The 16,728-nt window shown below is 38.3% G+C and overlaps 1 pseudogene; it reads right to left on the reverse strand.

Moving 5' to 3' along the window:
• Positions 1-2,480: 2,480 nt before the first annotated feature.
• Positions 2,481-2,567, reverse strand: LOC114624448 (annotated as a pseudogene).
• Between the last annotated feature and the right edge of the window lie 14,161 nt (positions 2,568-16,728).

Consider the following 16,728-nt stretch of genomic DNA (forward strand, 5'->3'; position numbering starts at 1 on the left):
GGACAGTGTCTGTATCTGCTTTGAATAGACAAAATAAAAAACTCGAGACCCAAACAAGTACCTCTCCTATGGATTAATATGGCAGTATCCTGTCTCATATTGTCTGGGTCTGCCATACTCCTAATTGATCAGCATAGACAGAAATAAGTTTCATCAAAATCTACTGTGAAATATATTCAGAAATAAGTCACCTTTTCATATATTGCATGTTTTGTTGGCCAATCTTCATGGTCAGCTTGATGAGACATGAAATCAACTAAGAGAGAAATCTCTAGATGAGTCTGAAGTGGAATTTCCAGGAAAAAAAAAATAACAAAGAAATTCTTCTCCAATGGGTAGCATCTTGACAAAGGTACAAGGAAGATAAAAAAAAAAAAAAGTACTTTTGTCTGCCTCTCTTTACTTGCAGCTACTGAGTTCATCTCTTCTCATTGATGTTATCATTACTGCTTCCACTCTGCTGATAGCAAACTTTAGCTTCTTCAGTCAGAAATTCTTGGAGGGATAAACCCCTATTCCTTCAGCACCGCATTGGTTTAGCTCACACTGTGAATTCTATTAATGGATAGGCCAGAGTCCTCAAGAGCCTGCCTCTTCCCTAAATCCTGTCAGCTATCTAAGCCATCAAATTGTGGAGCACTTCACATACAAACCACAACACCAGAATAGAATTGACCTTCTCACACACTTTTTTCTTTGACATCTCATTTTTAGGTTTGTCCTTTAAAAAAAAAACTAGTTATTGGTTCTTTGTGAATTTCACATCTTGCACCCAACTTCACTCATCTCCAGCTCTTTTTAGACCTGCCGTCCACACTTGCAACTTCCCCTGCAACACAGAAACATCCACTTGTGGAAGCCGGAGTGTATCACATTATGTCCCACAGTATACTCTTTTGACCACAATTGTTTGCTTACAAATGTTCATTGCAATGACTTGTTAGTCTGAAAAGAGGCATGTGGCTTCTGCTCCGTTATCAACACTGGAACTTCACTGGGACTCCTCTAAGATAGCTTGTTGTTGCCCTGTGTCATGGCGATCCTGTGGTTTTGGATATGTGGGACTGGCCTTTTCATGTGTTCCAGCATTTCATTGATGGAGTAGATGTTGGAATGGATCCATTTTAAAACCTGGTTCTTGACTGAGGGCTAGCTGATCTGGTCAGCCTGGTGGCTCGCCCACTCTCACACCTTCAAGGTGAGCTCAGCAGCAATACTAGAAACCAATGCCAGCACTACCCTGCTGCCTAGCTAAGGTGCAGGTCCTGGTCTCTGGAGTGTTTCAGCTAATGAGAGACATGGCCAGGTCTCTCACTCTCATAACACAGACCAGCACTCTTGCCTACCATAGATGGTAAAGTATGAGAGGAGGAGGGTGTCTCTCTCTCTCTCCTCTGCACCACAGTCCAGCTGACAAGCATCAGGGCCAGCTCTCCTGCACTCACACCCTTGCAGTCAGCTCACCTGCAACTCCCACATCCAGGGTCAGCTCTACTGTGCTATCCAAGAGAGGTGCAGGACCAACTCTCCTGTTCTCATTACCTTGTTGGAACCACCTCTCCTACCTGCCACCAGTGGCAAGGGCAAAGGTAAGGGATCTCTCCCTTGCTGACACCACCACAGAGCAGACAAGAGTTGGGGCTGGCTTACCCACACTCACTCCCTCAGGTATTGCTTACCCATAACCCCACAGCCAGGGTCAGAGTTACTGTGATGCCCAGGTGAGGTGCAGAACCTGCCCTCCTGAGTGCTACAGCAGATGAGGTACAGGGCCAATGATGCTCCTGCCTGCCATAGGTGAAGGTGTGTTTCAGAGGTGGGACATCTCCCCTTTGCCCATGTTACTGCATAGCAGAGAAGTGGCAGGAATAGCTCTTCCAGCCCACACCCTCAGACCATCTTGCCTGATCCCCTGACATCAGCTCTATTGTGCTGGTTAGGTGAGGTGCAGGGCCCCACTCTACTGACTGCTGCAGTTGTTGAGGGGCATAGACAGTTCTGCTCTCATGCCTCCAGGGCCAGCTCTCCAACAAGACCCAGGTGAGTGGTGGAACCAGTACACAGCCCTCAGATATCAATATATCCCTGGGTGGCATCCCAGATCAGGGATGTCTGACCTGCTTTTGGTTGTTAGAGACCCCTGATACTGCAGAGCCACAGATTTTGGTGCCAGGATTTTGGAGCCAGGCTGGGGTCATATTAGGAATAGTCTGCCCCCTCCCAGGTCTGTGTCGTATCACAGGCTAACTCCAACTTTGGGTCCCATGGCACTGTTGTGGTGGTCTTCTCAGGCATTCTCCTTGTCTGGGCCCACCTGAGTAGTCTACTGCAAGGATTGTCTGTCTCTGGCTCACCCCAACCCTAGGCTCATGGGCTCAGGCAGAATTCTTCTAGTCTCAGGCTTGCTTCCTAATCTGAGAGCCAATCCAGGCCTTCCTGGCACCAAACTTATGATTGTCTCAGACTTGCTATTTTCAGGGAATGTTAGGCCACTAATCATTCAAATGATCATAGACCACAACAGACAGTTGACATAGTCTCTCTTGTCTCTGCCATCTACTGACAACGAATTTGTCCTATTAAATTTGTTGTTTGCCTCTGCTTATTTCAACTAGCATTTGCCTAAGTTATAATTACCAAGGGTTATAAGAAAAAAATCAAAGAATGACTCAGACAGACAGAATGAACTAAAAATCAGATGAAATGAAGAAAAGCCTTGGAAATTGATCATAAAAAAAAGTAGACAGGCTTCCTGGGATAGGATACTTAATCCATTATCTGCTCACTAGTAACTTCTAGGTTGTTAGCTATTATAGCTATCATAATGAGTGTGTTTTCTGTAGATCAAAAGAAAAAAGATGGCATTATAACTAGTTAAAACACAATCCATCTCAGATTCTTGAAAAATATTTAATAAAATATTTCTACCTGGAAATTTTGATCCTGGACATTTTTTATTAGTTATCTTATTTATTTACATTTCACATGTTATCCCTCTTCCCATTCGCCCTTCCCCCTGCTTCTGTGAGGATGCTCCACCACCTACCCACTCACTCCTGCCTCACTGCCAGGCATTCCCCTCCACAGGGCCAAGGGCCTTCCCTCCGACTGATGACAGCTAAGGCCATCCTCTGCTACATATGCAGCTGGAGCCATGCTCCATGCCAGAAGAGGGCACTGGATCCCATTACAGATGATTGTAAGCGACTGTGTGGTTGCTGGGTATTGAACTCAGGACTTTCTGGAAGAGCAGTCAGTGCTATTAACCACTGAGCCATCTCTCTAGCCCTCCACAAAACTTCTAAGATGTGTATATATGTCTATTGAGGAATTTAAGAAGCTAATTTTAAAACTGACTTGAAAAAATAGTTCTTAAAAAAGCTTGCTCTTCTAGCTTACAAACTTAACTATAAAGTTGGAATAATCGATGTAGTTTGTTAAGCATGGCCCTCAAACATAAAGAGTTGGCAAAGCAGTTTACTTAAAATGAATAACCTTAAAAAGTATCAGAAAGTAAATGACCAAAGACGGTTCAAGATAACCAAGATATCTGGTATTCACCACATTCTCTAAAAAGAACTATGTTACAGAATAGCTGCTTTCAAAGTTAGAATCAAGCAAGGGACAAGTGAAACCCTGCAGGAAACCTCAGCTTAGAATAGTGGCGCAGAACATACTACAAAACTGTAACTCTGAAGCCCTATCCACCCAAGCTGTGTGATCGCCCCAAGCAGTCTGTGAGATTGGTCTGAGCCTCTTTTATATTAATAACATGAGATGTTTTGTCCAACCTGTTGAGTCTAATGTCCAGTACTGCTAGGAAAACATTAATTTTTATCTGTGCTTCCAATACATACCAGTATAAAGTGATTTTTACAATCTATTTGTATTATATAGATATTAAATTTAAAGGTTTCCTTTTAGGGTTGGCGATACAGTACGGCAGTTAAGCACACTGGCTCCTTTGGCTCCTTTTCAAAAGATCTAGTTTCCCTTCCTAGAACTCATGCAGCAGCTTACAACTGCCATTCCAGTTCCAGGTAATCCGACATCCTATTCTGACATGTTTAGGTATCTAATATTCATGTAGTGTGGTGTACAAATGCAGGTAACATACTCAGACACATATTTTTAAGTTTCCTTTTATGACATTTATGTTTTATTAAGATAATTGCCACCTTTCACTTACTGAAGTTCAGGCCTCTATCCCTGCCTTTGCAAGATTAGAATCACCACAGCCCTTCTATACTTAGAGAAGGGAGGAGATGTCAGGGGCAGCCCTGCTTATACACTGAAGGCCTAAAGTCAGCCATAGGCCTAAAATCAGCAATAGGCCTGTCTTACATGTATACTAACAGCAAGTCTTGGGTCTCTGTGGAAAAACATTGAAACAGATGGCTATAAGCTATTGTAAACAGGCAGCTTTTGTAGAAATTTAACAGCCTGAGTAGTCGTAGACCTTGTAAATAGGTACCCTTGGCAGATAATACCAACTTAGATAAGGACAAGTGAATCATAGGCAGAGTCATAGTGACCTGTCCCCTGAACCTTCACCCAGCCAATATCCTGTTCTGAAAGATATCTGTACTCCCCCTGAACACCCACGCTCCAGTGTTATCCCCTTCCCCACGTACTGCCTTCTTGTGTTTATAACCCCTGTGTGAATGAGTAAAAATTATGATTTGAAAAAATAAATTAATTAAAAAAATAAAAACAAAACAAAACAAAAAGATATTTGTCACTAAATGGCACAGAGTGTTAACAGTATGTTTTCTGAATACTGATTGTGCGGATTAGCAAGTACTACTTGAAATCTCACCAAACATGCTCAAGACTTTAATTTCTAGCACACATAAAAATAATGAAAGAAGAAAAAATGAAGAGAATAAAGAAAATGAAGAAGGGAAGAAAGGAGAAAAGAGAGAAGAAAAGAGAGGGAAAAGAAAAAAGATTTCAGATTATACATTATGTCTCTACATTCTTGTAATTATTCAGTTTTTAGATTTTATATAAACACTTAGGTTTCTATATTAAACCAAACATACTTATAATGTATTAGCCCTTAATACTCCATAGACTAATGCTGGATTTCATAGAATCTATGCTTTATATTCACAGGAGAATTTTGGTAATATTTTTGTTGTTCATGCTATTCTCCACATTTGCTCTCACATTCTGTGGAATTGCATGAAATTTATTTGGGTTAGGGTTAAAGTTAGAGCTATAGTTAGGGTTTTCCTGGTGCCTAGAAGATCTTGATAAATCTGAAGTGCTAACTTCACTTAGAGTTTCACATGAAATGTCTCCTCTATGTGTTTTATACAGGATAAGAGTATTCTTAGTGTAATAATTTAATTTCTTCAAAAGTTATAAAAATTCATGGTGCATATAGCTCATTTTTCACTTATGATTAGTCCAGAACCAAGAGAGCTATATGACCAATTTAACAACAAAAAATGTAGTTAGTAGCTCAGCTGAAAATTAGATACTGTCACATTATACTCTTGCTCAATACTCCTTGAAAATATACCTATACAAATTAAATTAAGTAAAAAAGTCTAATACTCCAAGACACATGAACTAAACATTTTAATTTCTAATCAAATATCTGGCACTACATGTTGAACTAGCAGGAAATTGGGGAAATATTTGTTAGTGTATTACGTTTACTAATATCCCGTTGACCAAGACCCAGAGACAATAAAGAAAACTACTCCGTATTTAAACAGCAGAGAGTAATAAGATCTATTACCCTTCCAGCAGTGAGCAAGGGTCCTTTCATCACATATGCTGGCCTGCATTTAGTGGAATTTGTTTTCCCATATACATATATATAAAACATTTAGATTGTGAATGCTAAAGTTAATTTAACTGGTTAAAATCATTTTGTGTCATATTTATGAAACAAGTTTAGAGAAGGGAAGTAGAAATGGGTTGTAAATAAATACAGGCTAGGTGTCAATATGGTCAATAAAGAATTTATTAAAAATATGAAGAATATACTAAGCCGAGAATCATCACAAGAGATGATTTTCAAGGCTAGGGTTCAGGTCCATAATAATGAGAATAATGGCTAGGTTGAGGGCCAACAGTATAAAAACAAGGTCGAATTGGTCTCTAGAAATTTATAGCCAAAGTATCAGGTAACACCTTGGTCTTAGAAATTGAGGCAAACCCCTATTTGTTAAGAAAATCAAAAGCCACATTGAAGCTATGCAAGTGGGACTACTGACATTGCCGATTACACCTCCTAGGAAGTAGATGTTTGTTGTTGGACAGCTCTATGATTTTGATCCCTGACTATTGTTTGCTTCTGGATTTCAACATTCGATGCTATGCTCACATACAGAAACACATTTCACTACAATTATAGATCTTGCCAAACTGGTAGGAAGAGAGTACCTCCAAACCACAGACATGGAGAATCCAAATTATGAGTAGTAAAAGTGTGTAATGTCTATACAATAACTTTAAAAAGAATCTCATTTCATTATTTCTCCATGGTTGAGTTTGGTAGAGATTGGTTGTTTTTGATGTTGCTGTTGATGCTTTGGATTTTGGTGGGTTGTTTGTTGTTTTATTTGTTTCATTGCTTTTTGAGACAGGGTCTCCTGTAGTTCTATGCACTTATTATGTAGCCAAGGTTGGCCATATACTCTTAATAACACTGTCTTCACCCTTCATTTGATAGGATTCAGGCATATGCCAGGATGCCTGACTTCTGCAAGGCATTGATGGATTTGTAGCTGACTCCTCTACTCTACATTGTAACTATCCATCCATGTAGCAAAACAGACTTGTCCTGAGAGACAACTGGGCTTCAAGGAGGATTAATAAGAATCCTTCCCTGGGAATAATTTTCAAATATGAAAAAAAAAATCTAAGAGTTGCTAAATCTTGGAAAATATAACTTAGCTTCAGGTAGTGGTTGTTGTTTGTTTGCTCTGTTCTGTTTTGTTTTCTGCCATGTGGCATCTTTCTTGTCTTGGAAACAGAATGTCAACTAGAGACGAGCATGACAAAATACAAGTCTTGATGGTGTTGTCTAAGACAATACCTTCTGCAACTCTTCTTTCACACCACATGAGTGCATATACCGGTCTTGGGTTTCCATAAAACTTCCATAGACTACCTGTCTTTAAAAAGAGAAATGCATTTCTATCAGTCCTAGAGGGTAAAAAGTTTAGTACCAAAGGCAGATTAATATAGTATTGGATGAGGGCTCACTTGTGGTGATGTTACTTCTTGGTGCATGTGGAAGAATTGTGAACTCTGGTCTCTCTTGCTCTTTTAATAAGAAAAGTAAGCCAAGTTCTTACTTTTAATGATTATTGCTGCTTTGATATTGCTGCTTTTAATTTTGGCTTCTTAATACAGTGCCATTGGGGTTTATGCCTCCAACATACTGATTTGGGGAGGATAAATGAAGTTTACAGCAATGACTAGATGAGGTTTATACCTAAAACTAAATGTTCCTGCCAACCTAAAACCAATAGAATTTCAATTTGATTGAAAGAAAGAGCTGTCATAGCAGTGAGAGTTAGTTAGTTGCCAGAGATGCCATCTCATAAATATACATTTGAAGTATACCAAATAACTGCAATAAAGAGGCATTAGCGCAGCATCATTCTAAGAGCAATTTTGTAAAATGGAACCTAATGATGTCATATAGTTCTTTTTTAAAAAAATTTCAGCATCTATTTTCTGCCAGGGAAAAGTACAATGAAAAGTCAAGAGACAATGTCTACCCTGAAGAACTCCTTTCCCCTTTTTTATTTCAGACACACTGCCAGATACTGCTGGAAGCTTGTCCACTTTCAATCATGATTCTATTCATTATTAAAAGCTAGGCAAATTCAACAGTACTACCATAAACCAGAAAGGAAAAATTGATTTTTTATGCCTCAAGTTAAATAAAAAGGAATAAACAAAACCTGAAAAATCTTTAAGAACTTAAATAGAAGTCTTTAAGAACTCAGAATCATGAACTCATTGGTCCTCACATTCATAAAATACAAAGGTATTTGTTTATAAAAAATAATGTGTTGCTTTCTGTTATCGATTAACCTTCAAAGATCCTAGGCAATTTATTCTGTGGAAATTTCAAATTCCATCATAGTTTTATATGACATCATCTGATGAAGTAAAGAAGAGCTAAGACAAAAGTTTTGAGCATTTCTCTACACTGGGGCATCAAGCCTTCAATGAATCAAAGACCTCCCCTCCAATGGGCCAGAGAAGTCCCGTTCAGCTCCTTCAGTCTTTCCCCCAACTCCTCCGCTGGGGTGCCTGTTCTCAGTCCAATGACTGGCTATGAGCATCTGCATCTGTATTGGTCAGGATCTGACAGAGCCTCTCAGGAGACAGCTATATCAGGCTCCTGTCAGCAAGCATCAGCAATAATATCTGGGTTTGGCGTCTGCATGTGGGATGGATCCCCAGGTGGGGCAGTCTCTGGATGGCCTTTCCTTCAGACTCTGTTCCACTCTTTATCCCTGTATTTTTTTTTCTAGACAGAAGCAATTCTAGGTTAAAATTTTGGAGATGGGTGGGTGGTCCAATCCCTCAACGGAACCTCTGGATACGGTCTCGACAGGTTCTCCTTCCCCTTTGTGGGGTATTTCAGCTAATGTCATCCCAGTGGGGTCCTGGGAGGCTCTTGCTTTAGTTATATCTGGGACTTTCTTGTTGCTACCCCGAGTTCCCCATTCCCCCATTGCTGCACACCTTTGTTCAATTTCCTGACCCTCTGTACATCTGCTCCATCTCCTCCCATTCCTGACCCTTCCCCTTTTTTAATACCCCACTTCTCTTCCTCCCAAGTCCCTCCTACCCTCTAATTCTCATGATTATTTTGCTACTCCATTTAAGTAGAACTAAAGTATCCACTCTTTGGTCTTCCTTCCTCTTTAGTTTCATGTGGTCTAGGAGTTGTATCAAGGGGGTTGTATTGTTGTATTGTTGTATTGTTGTTGTATTGTACTCTTTTGTTTAATATCTACTTATCAGTGAGTACATACCATGTGTGTTCTTTTGTGACTGAGTTACCTCATTCAGGATGATATTTTCTAGATCCATCCATTTGCCTGAAAATTTCATGAAGTCATTATTTTTAATAGCAGAGTAGTATTCCATTGTGTAAATGTACCACATTTTCTGTATCCATTCCTCTGTTGAGGGACATCTGGGTTGTTTCCACCTTCTGGCTATTATAAATATGGCTACTTATAGACAGAGTGGAGCATGGTCTTTGTCACATGTTGGGGCATCTTTTGGGTATATGCCAAGGAGTGATATAGTTGGGTCCTCAGGTAGTATTATGTCCAATTTTCTGAAAAACTGCCAGACTGATTTTCAGGGTGGTTGTACCAGCTTGCAATCCCTCCAGCAACGGAGGAGTGTTCCACTTTCTCCACATCCTTGCCAGTATCTGCTGTCACCTGAGTTTTTAATCTTAGCCATTCTGCCTGGTGTAAGGTGGAATCGTTGGGTTGTTTTGATTTGCAGTTCCCTGATGACTAAGGATGTTGAACGTTTCCTTAGGTAATTCTCGGTCATTCAAGTTTCCTCAGTTAAGAATTCTCTATTTAGCACTGTACTTATTTTTAATAGGATTATTTGGTTCACTGGAGTATAACTTCTTGAGTTCTTTGTATATATTGAATGTTAGCCCTATATCAGATGTAAGATGGATAAAGATCTTTTCCCAATCTGTTGGTTGCCATTTTGTCCTATTGACAATATCCTTTGCCTTACAGAAGTTTTTTGTGATTTTATGAGGTCCCATTTGTCTATTCTTGATCTTAGATAATAAGCCATTGGTGTTCTGTACAGAAAATTTTCCCATGTGCCCATATGTTCAGGACTTTTCCCCACTTTCTCTTCTATTAGATTCAGTATATCTGGTTGTATATAGTGGTCCTTGATGCACTTGGACTTGAGCATTGCTCAGGGAGATAAGAATGGATTAATTTGCATTCTTCTACCTGCTGACCTCCATTTGAACCAGCACCATTTGTTGAAAATGCTGTCTTTTTACCACTGGATGGTTTTAGCTCCTTTGTCAAACAGCAAGTGACCATAGGTATGTGGGTTAATTTCTGGGTCTTCAACAATATTCTATTGATCTTTCACTGTACCAACATCATGCAGTTTTTATCACTACTGTTCTGTAGTACAGTTTCAGGTCAGGGATGGTGATTCCCCCAGATGTTATTTATTGTAGAGAATAGTTTTTGCTATCCTGGGCTTTTTGAAAATTTAAATGAATTTAAGAGTTTCTGTTTCTAACATTATGAAGAATTGAGTTGGAATTTTGATGGAGATTACATTGAATTTGCAGATTGCTTTTTGGCAAGATGGCCACTTTTACTATATTAATCCTTCCAATCCATGAGTACGGGAGAAGTTCCCATCTTCAGGGGTCTCTTCCATTACTGTATTCAGAGATTTGAAGTTCTTGCCATACAGACATTTAACTTGTTTGTCTAGAGTCACACAAAAATATTTGATATTTTTTTTTTTTTACTATTTTGAAGGGTGTCATTTCCCTAATTTCTTTCTCAGCCTGTTTATCCTTTCAGTATAGGAAGGCTATTGATTTGTTTGAGTTAATTTTATATCCAGACGCTTTATTGAAGTTGTTTATTAGGTTTAGGAGTTCTCTGGTGGAATTTTTAAGGTGACTTAAGTATACTACTATATCATCTGCAGATAGTGGTATTTTGACTTCTTCCTTTCCAATTGATATCACTTTGCCCTCTGTTTGTTGTCTAGTTGCTCTAGCTAGAACTTCAAGTACTATATTGAATAGATAAAGAAAGAGTGGGCAGCACTGTCTAGTCCCTAATTTTAGTGGTATTGCTTCAAGTTTCTCTCCATTTACTTGGATGTTGGTTATTGTTTTGCTGTATATTGTTTTTACTATGCTCAGGAATGGGCCTTAAATTCCTGCTCTTTCCATGACTTTTAATATGAAGGGATGTTGAATTTTGTCAAATGACTTTTCAGTATCTAATGAAATGATTGGTTTTTTTTGAGTTTGTATATGTAGTGTATTATGTTGATGGATTTCTGTATATTGAACCATCCCTTCACCCCTGGAAAGAAGCTTACTTGATCATGGTAGAATGATTGTTTTGATGTGTTCTTGAATTTGGTTTGCAAGAATTTATTGAGTGTTTTTGTATCAATATTCATAAGGGATATTGGTCAGAAGTTCTCTTTCTTTGTTGAGTCTTTGTATGGCTTAGGTATGAGCGTAACTGTGGCTTCATAGAACAAATTGGATACTGTTCCTTCTGTTTCTATTTTATGGAATAATTTGAAGAGTATTGGTATTAGGTCTTCTTTAAGGTCTGATAGAATTCTATACTACAACAATCTGTTCCTTGGTACTACTTTTTTGGTGGAGAAACTTTTAATGCTTCAATTTCTTAAGAGGTTATGTGGCTGTTTAGATGCTTTATCTGATTCTGATTTAATTTGGTACCTGATATCTGTCTAGAAACTTGTCCATTTAATCTAGATTTTCCAGATTGGTTGAGTATAGCCTTCTGTAGAAGGTTTTGATGATTCTTTGAATTGCCTCAGCTTCTGTTGTTATATCTCCCTTTTTATTTCTGTTTTTGTTAATTTGGATACTGTCTCTGTGCTCTCTGGTTAGTCTAGCTAGAGGCTTATCTATCTTGTTGATTTTCTCAAAGAACCAGCTCCTGATTTTCTTGATTTCTGGTAAAGGTCTTTTTATTTCTACTTGGTTGATTTCAGCCCTGAGTTTGATAATGTCCTGCCATCTACTCCTCTTGGGTGTATTTGCTTCTTTTTGTTCTAGAGCTTTCAGGTGTGCTGTAAAGTAAGTAGTGTATGCTCTCTCCAGTTTCTTTTCATAGGCACTTATAGATATGAGTTTTCCTCTTAGCACTGATTTCATTGTGTCCACTGTGTTTGTGTATGTTCTATCTTCATTTTCATTAAATTATAAAAAGTCTTCAATTTCTTTCTTTGTTTCTTCCGTAAGGTATTGAGTAGAGCTTTGATCAGCTACCATGTGTATGTGGGCTTTCTGTTGTTTTTGTTGTTATTGAAGACCAACTTTAGTCCCTAGTGATCGAATTGGATCCATGGGATTATCTAAATCTTCTTGTTTCTGTTGAGGCCTGTTTTGTGATTAGTTATATGGTCAGTTTTAGAGAAGGTACCATGAGGTGCTGAGAAGAAGGTATATTCTGTTGTTTTAGGATGAAATGTTCTATAGATACCTGTTAAATCCATTTGGTCCATAATTTCTGTTAGTTTTACTGTGTCCCTGTTTAGTTTCTATCTCCATGATCTGGACATTGATGAGAGTAGGGTGTCAAAGTCTCCCACTATTATTGTGTGAGGTGCAATGTGTGCTTTGAGCTTTAGTAAAGTTTCTTTTATGAATGTGGGTGCCCTTGCATTTTGAGAATAGATGTTCTATTTCCATTTTTATGCCCTGAATCATTTTGTTCAATTCCTTCTCCTGTTTGCTTGTGTTCTTGTAATTCTTTAAGGGATTTTTTGTTTCCTCTTTAAAGACTTCTACCTGTTTACCTGTGTACACCTGTATTTCTTCTTTTTTTTGTTTGTTTGTTTGTTTTCGAGTATCCCTGGCTGTCCTGGAACTCACTCTGTAGACCAGGCTGGCCTCAAACTCAGAAATCTGCCTGCCTCTCTCTCCCAAGTGCTGGGATTAAAGGCATGTGCCACCACTGCCCAGCTCTCCTGTATTTCTTTAAGGAAGTTTTTCATGTCCTTCTTAAAGTCCTCTATCATCATCATGAGATGCAATTTTAAATCTGAATCTTGCTTTTCTGGTATATTGAGGGAATCCAGGACTTGCTGTGGTGGGAGAACTGGGTTCTGATGATGGCAAGTAGCCTTGGTTTCAGTTGGTAAGGTTTTTGCCTTTGCCTCTAGCCATCTGGTTATCTGTGGTATTAGTTGGTTTTGCTGTCTCTGACTTAATTTGTCACTCTTGTGACCTGTAATCCTGTGATCTTAGGTCAGCACTCCTTGGAGACCAGCTCTCTCTGGGCAGGATTTGGTTGTATAGGGCTCTGTCACTGGGTTAGCTCCAGTTACAGAAACAGGAGGCATTCTGTTCCTGGCTGTTTTGTGGTTCCTGTGTCCTCTGGGCTCCTGGAGGGTTCTTCTTTGGCCAGTTATTGGAGCAAAAGTGGTGGTCTCAACTGTGAGCTTAGGAGTGAGAGCACTCCTGGGAGATCAGCTCTCTTCGGGCAGGATTTGGGTACAGAGAGTTTGGGACAGCCTTAGCTCCGGAGCTCAGATGGAGACCAGAGGACTCATTTATTATTTTTAATATAATAGGATTAAATACATTTAATACAAAACAAAAAAAATGGTCAAATAGAAGCTGGGCAAGACAGCTCAACAGAAGATTTAGAGGAGAGGAACTGTGGGATCCACTAGAGAAGAGGTAGAGGAGGCTGCTGCAGGTATTATGTTGCAGATGAGGTACATTATAGTTGGAGAAATGGTGAGAGAAGTGGAGATGAAGTTAACTTACCTACTTCCCTGGCAGGAATTGTCTGTGTGTTCCCATGGAGTGCCTGATGGAGTTGGGTCTGGTGTATAGTTATGCTTAAGGGGGAGGTAGCTTAACAGGGAAAGTTTTGTGAGACCATCTAGAGATGGAGATGGGGAAAAGGAAGGTTACAGCAGATGTTCTGTTGTAAAGCTGGGGATGGAATTGGGATGTTTTACTTAGAGAAGGAGAAGGATGGATGACTGTCTGTATTTAGCCTACCTGCTGGAACCGTTTCCAAAAAGTATACATATTAAATAAAAGAAATTATATTTTATTAATTTTTCTATTTTTAACTATATAAAATTAATTTGGAAATTTTTAGTAACAATAGTATTCATAGTTAACATTTTTATTTTTTAAAAATTAATTTACTGAGCTGGAGAGATGGCTCAGCTGTTAAAGGCTAGGCTCACAACCAAAAATTAATTTACTAATTCATTTCATATTTAAGTAACTCATTTATTTTGTTTTATTTGGTTTTCTCAAACATTCTGAGACAACTTTTACTTTTTATAGGTAAAATGTCAGTTTGAGAATCAAGCAACAGATTTAATTTACTTATTAAAGCAAATCATCTACTTAGTATGATAAATGTTTAAGTAGTTATGAATAGTAATTCACTATTATTCACATTTGAATTGCAAGGACCCCTAGAGAAGACCCCCAACTCAAGTCCCGATCAGCGCGCACCCAAGGAGACATGAGAGACTGACTTGATGCAAGTGGTAAAAGGCAGTTTACTAACGAGGGCCCTCGGATCGAAACTCATCCCACGCAGGGGAGAGAATCGATGAAGACCCCAGAAAGTTTGGGGCTTTTGTAGGGAACAGTGTAAGGGGGGAAGGGGAAAGCGGGAAATTCTGGCACGGTTACATTAACTTTTACTCTCACAGAATTAAGATTCATTTTTGGAGCTATATTATTGCTAGGCATGGAAAAGTGAAAAGAGGGAAATGGCTTTAATAATTCATTTGAGTACTAAGTACTCTCTCAAAAGCTATTTGATTTTCAACTTTGGATTATAATTGATTGTCTTTGTTCTTTGTCACCAACTAGTTTGCAGGCATGCAGATGATTCTATTTAACAGAACTAAGTTTTGCATTTATTGATTCCCACTACAAATGTTTTGAATTTTTTTAAGATCCTCAGTCAAGCAGGCCATCCCATTATGCAAAGAAAATGTTTTCTGAAGCAGTAAATGTTTTTACTATTGTTTCAGAATTCTACTTCCTTTTCCAACCCAATCACAGAAATAATCTTTTCTGCTTGGATTTTATATGGTAGCATTCAGTGCATAGGAACAGGGGTTTGGAATATGGGCACTGAGTCCTTCCATCCTGGAATATTCATATAATTACCTAACACAACAAAAGAGAATCATAAGAAAACATTTCATCAGAGCTATTAAGCATAAATTAATTTGTACTATAATTTGAGTTAGCGATATACTCACTATTATGTTTTCAACTTTAAGTTTGAGATAAGCCTTCTACATTCTAAATGTCCTTTGGAAATGCTTAAAGATACAAATTACTATGGCTGTTCACAACCCTAGATCTGAACAGATCTTGGTTCTGTCAAACATACCTGAAAACAAACAAATAAACCCAGCATGTTTGAACTTATGAAAAATTCTATAACATCCAGAGTAAGTGATGCTGTTCTGACATCTGTAATGGATAAGATGCTTCTAAACAGTGTTTATGACACAATGTTGCAGAATATTCACCCTGTCACATAATAATCAAAATACCAAATGCACAAAACAAAGAAAGAATATTAAAAGCAGTAAGAGAAAAAGGTCAAGTAACATATAAAGGCAGACCTATCAGAATTACACCAGAATTCTGAACAGAGACAATAAAAGCCAGAAGATCCTGGACAGATGTCATACAGACTCTTAGAGAACACAAATACCAGCCCATGCTACTACGCCCAACAAAACTCTCAATTACCATAGATGGAAAAACCAAGATATTCCATGACAAAACCAAATTTACACAATCTTTTTCCACAAATTCAGCCCTACAAAGGATAATAGAGGGAAACCACCAATACAAGGAGGGAAATTATACCCTAGAAAAATCGAGAAAGTAATCTTCTTCCAACAAACCCAAAAGAAGATAGACGCACAAACATAACTCCACCTCTAATAGCAAAAATAACAGAAAACAACAACCACTTTTCCTTAATATCTCTTAATATCAATGTACCCAATTACCTAATAAAAAGAAATAGTCTAATGGACTGGATATGTAAACAGGACCCAACATTTTGCTCCATACAGGAATCACACCTCAGTGACAGATACTACCTCACAGTAAAATGCTGGAAAACAATTTTCCAAGCAAATGGTCCCCAGAAAAAATATGGAGTAACCATTCTTATATTGAATAAAATTGACTTTCAACCAAAAGTTATCAAAAAAGATAAGAAAGGGCACTCCATACTCTTCAAAAGAAAAATGTACCAAGATGAACTTTCAATTCTGAACATCTATGCTCCAAATGCAAGGGCACCCACATACATAAAAGAAACTTTAAAATGTCAAAGCACATATTGCACCTCACATAATAATAGTGGGAGAATTCAACACCCCACTCTCAGCAATGGAAGATCATGGAAACAGAAACTAAACAGAGACACAGTGAAACTAAGAGAAGTTATGAACCAAATGGATTTAGCAGATATCTATAGAACATTTCATCCAAAATCAAAAGAACATACCTTCTTCTCAACACCTCATGGTACCTTCTCCAAAATTAACCATATAACTGGTGACAAAACAGGCCTCAACAGATACAAGATGATTGAAATAATCCCATGTGTCCTATCAGATCACCAGGGACTGAGGCTGGTCTTCAATAACAACAAAAACAACAGAAAGCCCACATACACATGGAAGCTGAATAATGCTCTACTCAATAATAACTTGGTCAAGGAAGAAATAAAGAACAAAATTAAAGACTTTTTGGAATTTAATGAACATACATTAAACAACATTGGGTACCGCATACCTAAAATAATGGGACACAATAAAGGCAGTGCTCTGAGCACCTTTAAAAAGAAACTAGAGAGAGCATATACTAGCAGCTTCACAACACATCTGAAAGCTTTAAAATAAAAAAAAGTACATACACAGTATACACAGTAT

The sequence above is a fragment of the Grammomys surdaster genome, unplaced genomic scaffold (assembly GCF_004785775.1).
Source record: "Grammomys surdaster isolate TR1022 unplaced genomic scaffold, NIH_TR_1.0 206, whole genome shotgun sequence".
Taxonomy (NCBI): Eukaryota; Metazoa; Chordata; class Mammalia; order Rodentia; family Muridae; genus Grammomys; species Grammomys surdaster.